Below are 14,193 nucleotides of genomic sequence, written 5' to 3'. Positions count from 1 at the left end.
AAGTAACATGGGATCTTTATTCTGTAGGTCGGTAAAGTTATGGCGTGCAGTGTACAGTATAAGTAACATGTGACCTTTATTCTGCAGGTCGGTACGGTTACGGCGTGCAGTGCACAGTACAAGTAACATGTGACCTTTATTCTGCGGGTCGGTACCGTTACGGCGTGCAGTGTACAGTATAAGTAACATGTGACCTTTATTCTGCGGGTCGGTACGGTTACGGCGAGCAGTGTACAGTATAAGTAACATGGGATCTTTATTCTGTAGGTCGGTAAAGTTACGGCGTGCAGTGTACAGTACAAGTAACATGTGGCCTTTATTCTGCGGGTGGGTACGGTTACGGCGTGCAGTGTACAGAATAAATAACATGTGACCTTTATTCTGCAGGTCGGTACGGTTACGGCGTGCAGTGTACAGTATAAGAAACATGTGCCCTTTATTCTGCGGGTCGATACGGTTACGGCGTGCAGCATACAGTACAAGTAACATGTGACCTTTATTCTGCGGGTCGGTACGGTTACGGCGTGCAGTGTACAGTATAAATAACATGTTACCTTTATTCTGCGGGTCGGTAAGGTTACGGCGTGCAGTGTACAGTACAAGTAACATGTGACCTTTATTCTGCGGGTCGGTACGGTTACGGCGTGCAGTGTACAGTATAAATAACATGTAAACTTTATTCTGCGGGTCGGTACGGTTACAACGTGCAGTGTACAGTGTAAGTAACATGTGACCTTTATTCTGCGGGTCGGTACCGTTAAGGTGTGCAGTGTACAGTATACGTAACATGTAACCTTTATTCTGCGGGTCGGTACGGTTACGGCGTGCAGTGTACAGTATAAGTAACATGTGACCTTTATTCTGCGGGTCGGTACGGTTACGGCGTGCAGTGTACAGTACAAGTAACATGTGACCTTTATTCTGCGGGTCGGTACGGTTACGGCGTGCAGTGTACAGTATAAATAACATGTGACCTTTATTCTGCGGGTCGGTACGGTTACGGCGTGCAGTGTACAGTATAAGAAACATGTGCCCTTTATTCTGCGGGTCGATACGGTTACGGCGTGCAGTGTACAGTATAAGTAACATGTGCCCTTTATTCTGCGGGTCGGTATGGTTACGGCGTGCAGTGTACAGTATAAGTAACATGTGGCCTTTATTCTGCGGGTCGGTACGGTTACGGCGTGCAGTGTACAGTACAAGTAACATGTGACCTTTATTCTGCGGGTCGGTACAGTTACGGCGTGCAGTGTACAGTATAAGTAACATGTGACCTTTATTCTGCGGGTCGGTATGGTTACGGCGTGCAGTGTACAGTACAAGTAACATGTGACCTTTATTCTGCGGGTCGGTACGGTTACGGCGTGCAGTGTACAGTACAAGTAACATGTGACCTTTATTCTGCGGGTCGGTACAATTACGGCGTGCAGTGTACAGTGTAAGTAACATGTGACCTTTATTCTGCGGGTCGGTACCGTTAAGGTGTGCAGTGTACAGTATACGTAACATGTAACCTTTATTCTGCGGGTCGGTACGGTTACGGTGTGCAGTGTACAGTATAAGTAACATGAGATCTTTATTCTGTAGGTCGGTAAAGTTATGGCGTGCAGTGTACAGTATAAGTAACATGTGACCTTTATTCTGCAGGTCGGTACGGTTACGGCGTGCAGTGCACAGTACAAGTAACATGTGACCTTTATTCTGCGGGTCGGTACGGTTACGGCGTGCAGTGTACAGTATAAGTAACATGGGATCTTTATTCTGTAGGTCGGTAAAGTTACGGCGTGCAGTGTACAGTACAAATAACATGTGACCTTTATTCTGCGGGTCGGTACGGTTACGGCGTGCAGTGTACAGTATAAGTAACATGGGATCTTTATTCTGTAGGTCGGTAAAGTTACGGCGTGCAGTGTACAGTACAAATAACATGTGACCTTTATTCTGCGGGTCGGTACGGTTACGGCGTGCAGTGTACAGTATAAGAAACATGTGCCCTTTATTCTGCGGGTCGATACGGTTACGGCGTGCAGTGTACAGTATAAGTAACATGTGCCCTTTATTCTGCGGGTCGGTATGGTTACGGCGTGCAGTGTACAGTATAAGTAACATGTGGCCTTTATTCTGCGGGTCGGTACGGTTACGGCGTGCAGTGTACAGTATAAGTAACATGTGGCCTTTATTCTGCGGGTCGGTACGGTTACGGCGTGCAGTGTACAGTATAAGTAACATGTGACCATTATTCTGCGGGTCGGTATGGTTACGGCGTGCAGCATACAGTACAAGTAACATGTGACCTTTATTCTGCGGGTCGGTACGGTTACGGCGTGCAGTGTACAGTATAAATAACATGTAAACTTTATTCTGCGGGTCGGTATGGTTACGGCGTGCAGTGTACAGTGTAAGTAACATGTGACCTTTATTCTGCGGGTCGGTACCGTTAAGGTGTGCAGTGTACAGTATACGTAACATGTAACCTTTATTCTGCGGGTCGGTACGGTTACGGCGTGCAGTGTACAGTATAAGTAACATGGGATCTTTATTCTGTAGGTCGGTAAAGTTACGGCGTGCAGTATACAGTACAAGTAACATGTGACCTTTATTCTGCGGGTTGGTACGGTTACGGCGTGCAGTGTACAGTATAAGTAACATGTGACCTTCATTCTGCACGTCGGTACGGTTACAGCGTGCAGCATACAGTATAAGTAACATGTGACCTTTATTCTGAAGGTCGGTACGGTTACAGCGTGCAGTGTACAGTACAAGTAACATGTGACCTTTATTCTGCGGGTCGGTACGGATACGGCGTGCAGTGTACAGTACAAGTAACATGTGACCTTTATTCTGCGGGTCGGTACCGTTACGGTGTGCAGTGTACAGTATACGTAACATGTTCCCTTTATTCTGCGGGTCGGTACGATTACAGCGATATCACATTTATATTATAATTCCCGTGCAGTGTACAGTATAGGTAACATGTGATCTTTATTCTGCGGGTCGGTACGGTTACGGCGTGCAGTGTACAGTATAAGTAACATGTGACCTTTATTCTGCGGGTCGGTATGGTTACGGCGTGCAGTGTACTGTACAGTGTAAGTAACATGTGACCTTTATTCTGCGGGTCGGTACGGTTACAGTGTGCAGTGTACAGTATAAGTAACATGTAACCTTTATTCTGCGGGTCGGTACGGTTACAGTGTGCAGTGTACAGTATAAGTAACATGTGACCTTTATTCTGCGGGTTGGTATGGTTACGGCGTGCAGTGTACAGTATAAGTAACGTGACCTTTATTCTGCAGGTCGGTATGGTTACGGCGTGCAGTCTACAGTACAAGTAACATGTGCCCTTTATTCTGCGGGTCGGTATGGTGACGGCGTGCAGTGTACAGTATAAGTAACATGTGACCTTTATTCTGCGGGTCGGTACGGTGACGGCGTGCAGTGTACAGTATAAGTAACATGTGACTTTTATTCTGCTGGTCTGTACAGTTACGGCGTGCAGTGTACAGTATAAGTAACATGTGCCCTTTATTCTGCGTGTCGGTATGGTTACGGCGTGCAGTGTACAGTACAAGTAACATGTGACTTTTATTCTGCGGGTCGGTACGGTTACGGCGTGCAGTGTACAGTATAAGTAACATGTGATCTTTATTCTGCGTGTCGGTATGGTTACGGCGTGCAGTGTACAGTACAAGTAACATGTGACTTTTATTCTGCGGGTCGGTACGGTTACGGCGTGCAGTCTACAGTACAAGTAACATGTGCCCTTTATTCTGCGTGTCGGTATGGTTACGGCGTGCAGTGTACAGTACAAGTAACATGTGACTTTTATTCTGCGGGTCGGTACGGTTACGGCGTGCAGTGTACAGTATAAGTAACATGTGACCTTTATTCTGCGGGTCGGTACGGTTACGGCGTGCAGTGTACAGTACAAGTAACATGTGACCTTTATTCTGCGGGTCGGTACGGTTACGGCGTGCAGTGTACAGTATAAGTAACATGTGACCTTTATTCTGCGGGTCGGTACGGTTACGGCGTGCAGTGTACAGTACAAGTAACATGTGACCTTTATTCTGCGGGTCGGTACGGTTACGGCGTGCAGTGTACAGTATAAGTAACATGTGCCCTTTATTCTGCGGGTCGGTATGGTTACGGCGTGCAGTGTACAGTATAAGTAACATGTGCCCTTTATTCTGCGGGTCGGTATGGTTACGGCGTGCAGTGTACAGTATAAGTAACATGTGACCTTTATTCTGCGGGTCGGTATGGTTACGGCGTGCAGTGTACAGTACAAGTAACATGTGACCTTTATTCTGCGGGTCGGTACGGTTACGGCGTGCAGTGTACAGTATAAGTAACATGTTACCTTTATTCTGCGGGTCGGTACGGTTACGGTGTGCAGTGTACAGTATAAGTAACATGGGATCTTTATTCTGTAGGTCGGTAAAGTTATGGCGTGCAGTGTACAGTATAAGTAACATGTGACCTTTATTCTGCGGGTCGGTACGGTTACGGCGTGCAGTGTACAGTACAAGTAACATGTGACCTTTATTCTGCGGGTCGGTACGGTTACGGCGTGCAGTGTACAGTATAAATAACATGTGACCTTTATTCTGCGGGTCGGTATGGTTACGGCGTGCAGTGTACAGTATAAGAAACATGTGCCCTTTATTCTGCGGGTCGATACGGTTACGGAGTGCAGTGTACAGTATAAGTAACATGTGACCTTTATTCTGCGGGTCGGTATGGTTACGGCGTGCAGTGTACAGTATAAGTAACATGTGGCCTTTATTCTGCGGGTCGGTACGGTTACGGTGTGCAGTGTACAGTACAAGTAACATGTGACCTTTATTCTGCGGGTCGGTACAGTTATGGCGTGCAGTGTACAGTATAAGTAACATGTGACCTTTATTCTGCGGGTCGGTATGGTTACGGCGTGCAGTGTACAGTACAAGTAACATGTGACCTTTATTCTGCGGGTCGGTACGGTTACGGCGTGCAGTGTACAGGGTAAGTAACATGTGACCTTTATTCCGCGGGTCGGTACCGTTAAGGTGTGCAGTGTACAGTATACGTAACATGTAACCTTTATTCTGCGGGTCGGTACGGTTACGGTGTGCAGTGTACAGTATAAGTAACATGGGATCTTTATTCTGTAGGTCGGTAAAGTTATGGCGTACAGTGTACAGTATAAGTAACATGTGACCTTTATTCTGCAGGTCGGTACGGTTACGGCGTGCAGTGCACAGTACAAGTAACATGTGACCTTTATTCTGCGGGTCGGTACCGTTACGGCGTGCAGTGTACAGTATAAGTAACATGTGACCTTTATTCTGCGGGTCGGTACGGTTACGGCGTGCAGTGTACAGTATAAGTAACATGGGATCTTTATTCTGTAGGTCGGTAAAGTTACGGCGTGCAGTGTACAGTACAAGTAACATGTGACCTTTATTCTGCGGGTTGGTACGGTTACGGCGTGCAGTCTACAGTATAAGTAACATGTGACCTTTATTCTGCGGGTCGGTATGGTTACGGCGTGCAGTGTACAGTACAAGTAACATGTGACCTTTATTCTGCGGGTCGGTACGGTTACGGCGTGCAGTGTACAGTATAAGTAACATGTGACCTTTATTCTGCGGGTCGGTACGGTTACGGCGTGCAGTGTACAGTACAAGTAACATGTGACCTTTATTTTGCGGGTCGGTACAGTTACGGCGTGCAGTGTACAGTATAAGTAACATGTTACCTTTATTCTGCGGGTCGGTACGGTTACGGTGTGCAGTGTACAGTATAAGTAACATGGGATCTTTATTCTGTAGGTCGGTAAAGTTATGGCGTGCAGTGTACAGTATAAGTAACATGTGACCTTTATTCTGCGGGTCGGTACGGTTACGGCGTGCAGTGTACAGTATAAGTAACATGTGACCTTTATTCTGCGGGTCGATACGGTTACGGCGTGCAGTGTACAGTATAAGTAACATGTGACCTTTATTCTGCAGGTCGGTATGGTTACGGCGTGCAGTGTACAGTATAAGTAACATGTGGCCTTTATTCTGCGGGTCGGTACGGTTACGGCGTGCAGTGTACAGTACAAGTAACATGTGACCTTTATTCTGCGGGTCGGTACAGTTACGGCGTGCAGTGTACAGTATAAGTAACATGTGACCTTTATTCTGCGGGTCGGTATGGTTACGGCGTGCAGTGTACAGTACAAGTAACATGTGACCTTTATTCTGTGGGTCGGTACGGTTACGGCGTGCAGTGTACAGTACAAGTAACATGTGACCTTTATTCTGCGGGTCGGTACGGTTACGGCGTGCAGTGTACAGGGTAAGTAACATGTGACCTTTATTCCGCGGGTCGGTACCGTTAAGGTGTGCAGTGTACAGTATACGTAACATGTAACCTTTATTCTGCGGGTCGGTACGGTTACGGTGTGCAGTGTACAGTATAAGTAACATGGGATCTTTATTCTGTAGGTCGGTAAAGTTATGGCGTGCAGTGTACAGTATAAGTAACATGTGACCTTTATTCTGCAGGTCGGTACGGTTACGGCGTGCAGTGCACAGTACAAGTAACATGTGACCTTTATTCTGCGGGTCGGTACCGTTACGGCGTGCAGTGTACAGTATAAGTAACATGTGACCTTTATTCTGCGGGTCGGTACGGTTACGGCGTGCAGTGTACAGTATAAGTAACATGGGATCTTTATTCTGTAGGTCGGTAAAGTTACGGCGTGCAGTGTACAGTACAAGTAACATGTGACCTTTATTCTGCGGGTCGGTACGGTTACGGCGTGCAGTGTACAGTATAAGTAACATGTGACCTTCATTCTGCACGTCGGTACGGTTACAGCGTGCAGCATACAGTACAAGTAACATGTGACCTTTATTCTGCGGGTCGGTACGGTTACGGCGTGCAGTGTACAGTACAAGTAACATGTGACCTTTATTCTGCGGGTCGGTACGGTTACGGCGTGCAGTGTACAGTATAAGTAACATGTGACCTTTATTCTGCGGGTGGGTACGGTTACGGCGTGCAGTGTACAGTATAAATAACATGTGACCTTTATTCTGCGGGTCGGTACGGTTACGGCGTGCAGTGTACAGTATAAGAAACATGTGCCCTTTATTCTGCGGGTCGATACGGTTACGGCGTGCAGTGTACAGTATAAGTAACATGTGCCCTTTATTCTGCGGGTCGGTATGGTTACGGCGTGCAGTGTACAGTATAAGTAACATGTGACCTTTATTCTGCGGGTCGGTATGGTTACGGCGTGCAGTGTACAGTATAAGTAACATGTGACCTTTATTCTGCGGGTCGATATGGTTACGGCGTGCAGCATACAGTACAAGTAACATGTGACCTTTATTCTGCGGGTCGGTACGGTTACGGCGTGCAGTGTACAGTATAAGTAACATGTTACCTTTATTCTGCGGGTCGGTACGGTTACGGCGTGCAGTGTACAGTACAAGTAACATGTGACCTTTATTCTGCGGGTCGGTACGGTTACGGCGTGCAGTGTACAGTATAAATAACATGTAAACTTTATTCTGCGGGTCGGTATGGTTACGGCGTGCAGTGTACAGTATAAGTAACATGTGGCCTTTATTCTGCGGGTCGGTACGGTTACGGCGTGCAGTGTACAGTACAAGTAACATGTGACCTTTATTCTGCGGGTCGGTACAGTTACGGCGTGCAGTGTACAGTATAAGTAACATGTGACCTTTATTCTGCGGGTCGGTATGGTTACGGCGTGCAGTGTACAGTACAAGTAACATGTGACCTTTATTCTGCGGGTCGGTACGGTTACGGCGTGCAGTGTACAGTACAAGTAACATGTGACCTTTATTCTGCGGGTCGGTACGGTTACGGCGTGCAGTGTACAGGGTAAGTAACATGTGACCTTTATTCTGCGGGTCGGTACCGTTAAGGTGTGCAGTGTACAGTATACGTAACATGTAACCTTTATTCTGCGGGTCGGTACGGTTACGGTGTGCAGTGTACAGTATAAGTAACATGGGATCTTTATTCTGTAGGTCGGTAAAGTTACGGCGTGCAGTGTACAGTACAAATAACATGTGACCTTTATTCTGCGGGTCGGTTCGGTTACGGCGTGCAGTGTACAGTATAAGTAACATGGGATCTTTATTCTGTAGGTCGGTAAAGTTACGGCGTGCAGTGTACAGTACAAATAACATGTGACCTTTATTCTGCGGGTCGGTACGGTTACGGCGTGCAGTGTACAGTATAAGAAACATGTGCCCTTTATTCTGCGGGTCGATACGGTTACGGCGTGCAGTGTACAGTATAAGTAACATGTGCCCTTTATTCTGCGGGTCGGTATGGTTACGGCGTGCAGTGTACAGTACAAGTAACATGTGACCTTTATTCTGCGGGTCGGTACCGTTACGGCGTGCAGTGTACAGTATAAGTAACATGTGACCTTTATTCTGCGGGTCGGTACGGTTACGGCGTGCAGTGTACAGTATAAGTAACATGGGATCTTTATTCTGTAGGTCGGTAAAGTTACGGCGTGCAGTGTACAGTACAAGTAACATGTGACCTTTATTCTGCGGGTCGGTACGGTTACGGCGTGCAGTGTACAGTATAAGTAACATGTGACCTTCACTCTGCACGTCGGTACGGTTACAGCGTGCAGCATACAGTACAAGTAACATGTGACCTTTATTCTGCGGGTCGGTACGGTTACGGCGTGCAGTGTACAGTACAAGTAACATGTGACCTTTATTCTGCGGGTCGGTACGGTTACGGCGTGCAGTGTACAGTATAAGTAACATGTGACCTTTATTCTGCGGGTGGGTACGGTTACGGCGTGCAGTGTACAGTATAAATAACATGTGACCTTTATTCTGCGGGTCGGTACGATTACGGCGTGCAGTGTACAGTATAAGAAACATGTGCCCTTTATTCTGCGGGTCGATACGGTTACGGCGTGCAGTGTACAGTATAAGTAACATGTGCCCTTTATTCTGCGGGTCGGTATGGTTACGGCGTGCAGTGTACAGTATAAGTAACATGTGGCCTTTATACTGCGGGTCGGTACGGTTACGGCGTGCAGTGTACAGTATAAGTAACATGTGACCTTTATTCTGCGGGTCGGTACGGTTACGGCGTGCAGTGTACAGTATAAGTAACATGTGACCTTTATTCTGCGGGTCGATATGGTTACGGCGTGCAGCATACAGTATAAGTAACATGTGACCTTTATTCTGCGGGTCGGTACGGTTACGGCGTGCAGCGTACAGTATAAGTAACATGTTACCTTTATTCTGCGGGTCGGTACGGTTACGGCGTGCAGTGTACAGTACAAGTAACATGTGACCTTTATTCTGCGGGTCGGTACGGTTACGGCGTGCAGTGTACAGTACAAGTAACATGTGACCTTTATTCTGCGGGTCGGTACGGTTACGGCGTGCAGTGTACAGGGTAAGTAACATGTGACCTTTATTCTGCGGGTCGGTACCGTTAAGGTGTGCAGTGTACAGTATACGTAACATGTAACCTTTATTCTGCGGGTCGGTACGGTTACGGTGTGCAGTGTACAGTATAAGTAACATGGGATCTTTATTCTGTAGGTCGGTAAAGTTATGGCGTGCAGTGTACAGTATAAGTAACATGTGACCTTTATTCTGCAGGTCGGTACGGTTACGGCGTGCAGTGCACAGTACAAGTAACATGTGACCTTTATTCTGCGGGTCGGTACCGTTACGGCGTGCAGTGTACAGTATAAGTAACATGTGACCTTTATTCTGCGGGTCGGTACGGTTACGGCGTGCAGTGTACAGTATAAGTAACATGGGATCTTTATTCTGTAGGTCGGTAAAGTTACGGCGTGCAGTGTACAGTACAAGTAACATGTGGCCTTTATTCTGCGGGTCGGTACGGTTACGGCGTGCAGTGTACAGTATAAGTAACATGTGACCTTCATTCTGCACGTCGGTACGGTTACAGCGTGCAACATACAGTACAAGTAACATGTGACCTTTATTCTGCGGGTCGGTACGGTTACGGCGTGCAGTGTACAGTACAAGTAACGTGACCTTTATTCTGCGGGTCGGTACGGTTACGGCGTGCAGTGTACAGTATAAGTAACATGTGACCTTTATTCTGCGGGTGGGTACGGTTACGGCGTGCAGTGTACAGAATAAATAACATGTGACCTTTATTCTGCGGGTCGGTACGGTTACGGCGTGCAGTGTACAGTATAAGAAACATGTGCCCTTTATTCTGCGGGTCGATACGGTTACGGCGTGCAGCATACAGTACAAGTAACATGTGACCTTTATTGTGCGGGTCGGTACGGTTACGGCGTGGTGTACAGTATAAGTAACATGTTACCTTTATTCTGCGGGTCGGTACGGTTACGGCGTGCAGTGTACAGTACAAGTAACATGTGACCTTTATTCTGCGGGTCGGTACGGTTACGGCGTGCAGTGTACAGTATAAATAACATGTAAACTTTATTCTGCGGGTCGGTACGGTTACGGCGTGCAGTGTACAGTGTAAGTAACATGTGACCTTTATTCTGCGGGTCGGTACCGTTAAGGTGTGCAGTGTACAGTATACGTAACATGTAACCTTTATTCTGCGGGTCGGTACGGTTACGGCGTGCAGTGTACAGTATAAGTAACATGTGACCTTTATTCTGCGGGTCGGTACGGTTACGGCGTGCAGTGTACAGTACAAGTAACATGTGACCTTTATTCTGCGGGTCGGTACGGTTACGGCGTGCAGTGTACAGTATAAATAACATGTGACCTTTATTCTGCGGGTCGGTACGGTTACGGCGTGCAGTGTACAGTATAAGAAACATGTGCCCTTTATTCTGCGGGTCGATACGGTTACGGCGTGCAGTGTACAGTATAAGTAACATGTGCCCTTTATTCTGCGGGTCGGTATGGTTACGGCGTGCAGTGTACAGTATAAGTAACATGTGGCCTTTATTCTGCGGGTCGGTACGGTTACGGCGTGCAGTGTACAGTACAAGTAACATGTGACCTTTATTCTGCGGGTCGGTACAGTTACGGCGTGCAGTGTACAGTATAAGTAACATGTGACCTTTATTCTGCGGGTCGGTATGGTTACGGCGTGCAGTGTACAGTACAAGTAACATTTGACCTTTATTCTGCGGGTCGGTACGGTTACGGCGTGCAGTGTACAGTACAAGTAACATGTGACCTTTATTCTGCGGGTCGGTACAATTACGGCGTGCAGTATACAGTGTAAGTAACATGTGACCTTTATTCTGCGGGTCGGTACCGTTAAGGTGTGCAGTGTACAGTATACGTAACATGTAACCTTTATTCTGCGGGTCGGTACGGTTACGGTGTGCAGTGTACAGTATAAGTAACATGAGATCTTTATTCTGTAGGTCGGTAAAGTTATGGCGTGCAGTGTACAGTATAAGTAACATGTGACCTTTATTCTGCAGGTCGGTACGGTTACGGCGTGCAGTGCACAGTACAAGTAACATGTGACCTTTATTCTGCGGGTCGGTACCGTTACGGCGTGCAGTGTACAGTATAAGTAACATGTGACCTTTATTCTGCGGGTCGGTACGGTTACGGCGTGCAGTGTACAGTATAAGTAACATTGGATCTTTATTCTGTAGGTCGGTAAAGTCACGGCGTGCAGTGTACAGTACAAATAACATGTGACCTTTATTCTGCGGGTCGGTACGGTTACGGCGTGCAGTGTACAGTATAAGTAACATGGGATCTTTATTCTGTAGGTCGGTAAAGTTACGGCGTGCAGTGTACAGTACAAATAACATGTGACCTTTATTCTGCGGGTCGGTACGGTTACGGCGTGCAGTGTACAGTATAAGAAACATGTGCCCTTTATTCTGCGGGTCGATACGGTTACGGCGTGCAGTGTACAGTATAAGTAACATGTGGCCTTTATTCTGCGGGTCGGTACGGTTACGGCGTGCAGTGTACAGTATAAGTAACATGTGACCTTTATTCTGCAGGTCGGTACGGTTACGGCGTGCAGTGCACAGTACAAGTAACATGTGACCTTTATTCTGCGGGTCGGTACCGTTACGGCGTGCAGTGTACAGTATAAGTAACATGTGACCTTTATTCTGCGGGTCGGTACGGTTACGGCGTGCAGTGTACAGTATAAGTAACATTGGATCTTTATTCTGTAGGTCGGTAAAGTCACGGCGTGCAGTGTACAGTACAAATAACATGTGACCTTTATTCTGCGGGTCGGTTCGGTTACGGCGTGCAGTGTACAGTATAAGTAACATGGGATCTTTATTCTGTAGGTCGGTAAAGTTACGGCGTGCAGTGTACAGTACAAATAACATGTGACCTTTATTCTGCGGGTCGGTACGGTTACGGCGTGCAGTGTACAGTATAAGAAACATGTGCCCTTTATTCTGCGGGTCGATACGGTTACGGCGTGCAGTGTACAGTATAAGTAACATGTGCCCTTTATTCTGCGGGTCGGTACGGTTACGGCGTGCAGTGTACAGTACAAGTAACATGTGACCTTTATTCTGCGGGTCGGTACCGTTACGGCGTGCAGTGTACAGTATAAGTAACATGTGACCTTTATTCTGCGGGTCGGTACGGTTACGGCGTGCAGTGTACAGTATAAGTAACATGGGATCTTTATTCTGTAGGTCGGTAAAGTTACGGCGTGCAGTGTACAGTACAAGTAACATGTGACCTTTATTCTGCGGGTCGGTACGGTTACGGCGTGCAGTGTACAGTATAAGTAACATGTGACCTTCATTCTGCACGTCGGTACGGTTACAGCGTGCAGCATACAGTACAAGTAACATGTGACCTTTATTCTGCGGGTCGGTACGGTTACGGCGTGCAGTGTACAGTACAAGTAACATGTGACCTTTATTCTGCGGGTCGGTACGGTTACGGCGTGCAGTGTACAGTATAAGTAACATGTGACCTTTATTCTGCGGGTGGGTACGGTTACGGCGTGCAGTGTACAGTATAAATAACATGTGACCTTTATTCTGCGGGTCGGTACGGTTACGGCGTGCAGTGTACAGTATAAGAAACATGTGCCCTTTATTCTGCGGGTCGATACGGTTACGGCGTGCAGTGTACAGTATAAGTAACATGTGCCCTTTATTCTGCGGGTCGGTATGGTTACGGCGTGCAGTGTACAGTATAAGTAACATGTGGCCTTTATACTGCGGGTCGGTACGGTTACGGCGTGCAGTGTACAGTATAAGTAACATGTGACCTTTATTCTGCGGGTCGGTATGGTTACGGCGTGCAGTGTACAGTATAAGTAACATGTGACCTTTATTCTGCGGGTCGATATGGTTACGGCGTGCAGCATACAGTATAAGTAACATGTGACCTTTATTCTGCGGGTCGGTACGGTTACGGCGTGCAGTGTACAGTATAAGTAACATGTTACCTTTATTCTGCGGGTCGGTACGGTTACGGCGTGCAGCATACAGTACAAGTAACATGTGACCTTTATTCTGTGGGTCGGTACGGTTACGGCGTGCAGTGTACAGTATAAATAACATGTAAACTTTATTCTGCGGGTCGGTATGGTTACGGCGTGCAGTGTACAGGGTAAGTAACATGTGACCTTTATTCTGCGGGTCGGTACCGTTAAGGTGTGCAGTGTACAGTATACGTAACATGTAACCTTTATTCTGCGGGTCGGTACGGTTACGGTGTGCAGTGTACAGTATAAGTAACATGGGATCTTTATTCTGTAGGTCGGTAAAGTTATGGCGTGCAGTGTACAGTATAAGTAACATGTGACCTTTATTCTGCAGGTCGGTACGGTTACGGCGTGCAGTGCACAGTACAAGTAACATGTGACCTTTATTCTGCGGGTCGGTACCGTTACGGCGTGCAGTGTACAGTATAAGTAACATGTGACCTTTATTCTGCGGGTCGGTACGGTTACGGCGTGCAGTGTACAGTATAAGTAACATGGGATCTTTATTCTGTAGGTCGGTAAAGTTACGGCGTGCAGTGTACAGTACAAGTAACATGTGGCCTTTATTCTGCGGGTCGGTACGGTTACGGCGTGCAGTGTACAGTATAAGTAACATGTGACCTTCATTCTGCACGTCGGTACGGTTACAGCGTGCAACATACAGTACAAGTAACATGTGACCTTTATTCTGCGGGTCGGTACGGTTACGGCGTGCAGTGTACAGTACAAGTAACG

Source organism: Leptodactylus fuscus, chromosome 1, assembly GCF_031893055.1.
Source record: "Leptodactylus fuscus isolate aLepFus1 chromosome 1, aLepFus1.hap2, whole genome shotgun sequence".
Taxonomy (NCBI): Eukaryota; Metazoa; Chordata; class Amphibia; order Anura; family Leptodactylidae; genus Leptodactylus; species Leptodactylus fuscus.
The sequence above is the reverse complement of the archived record's forward strand: the minus strand, read 5'-3'. Positions refer to the sequence as shown.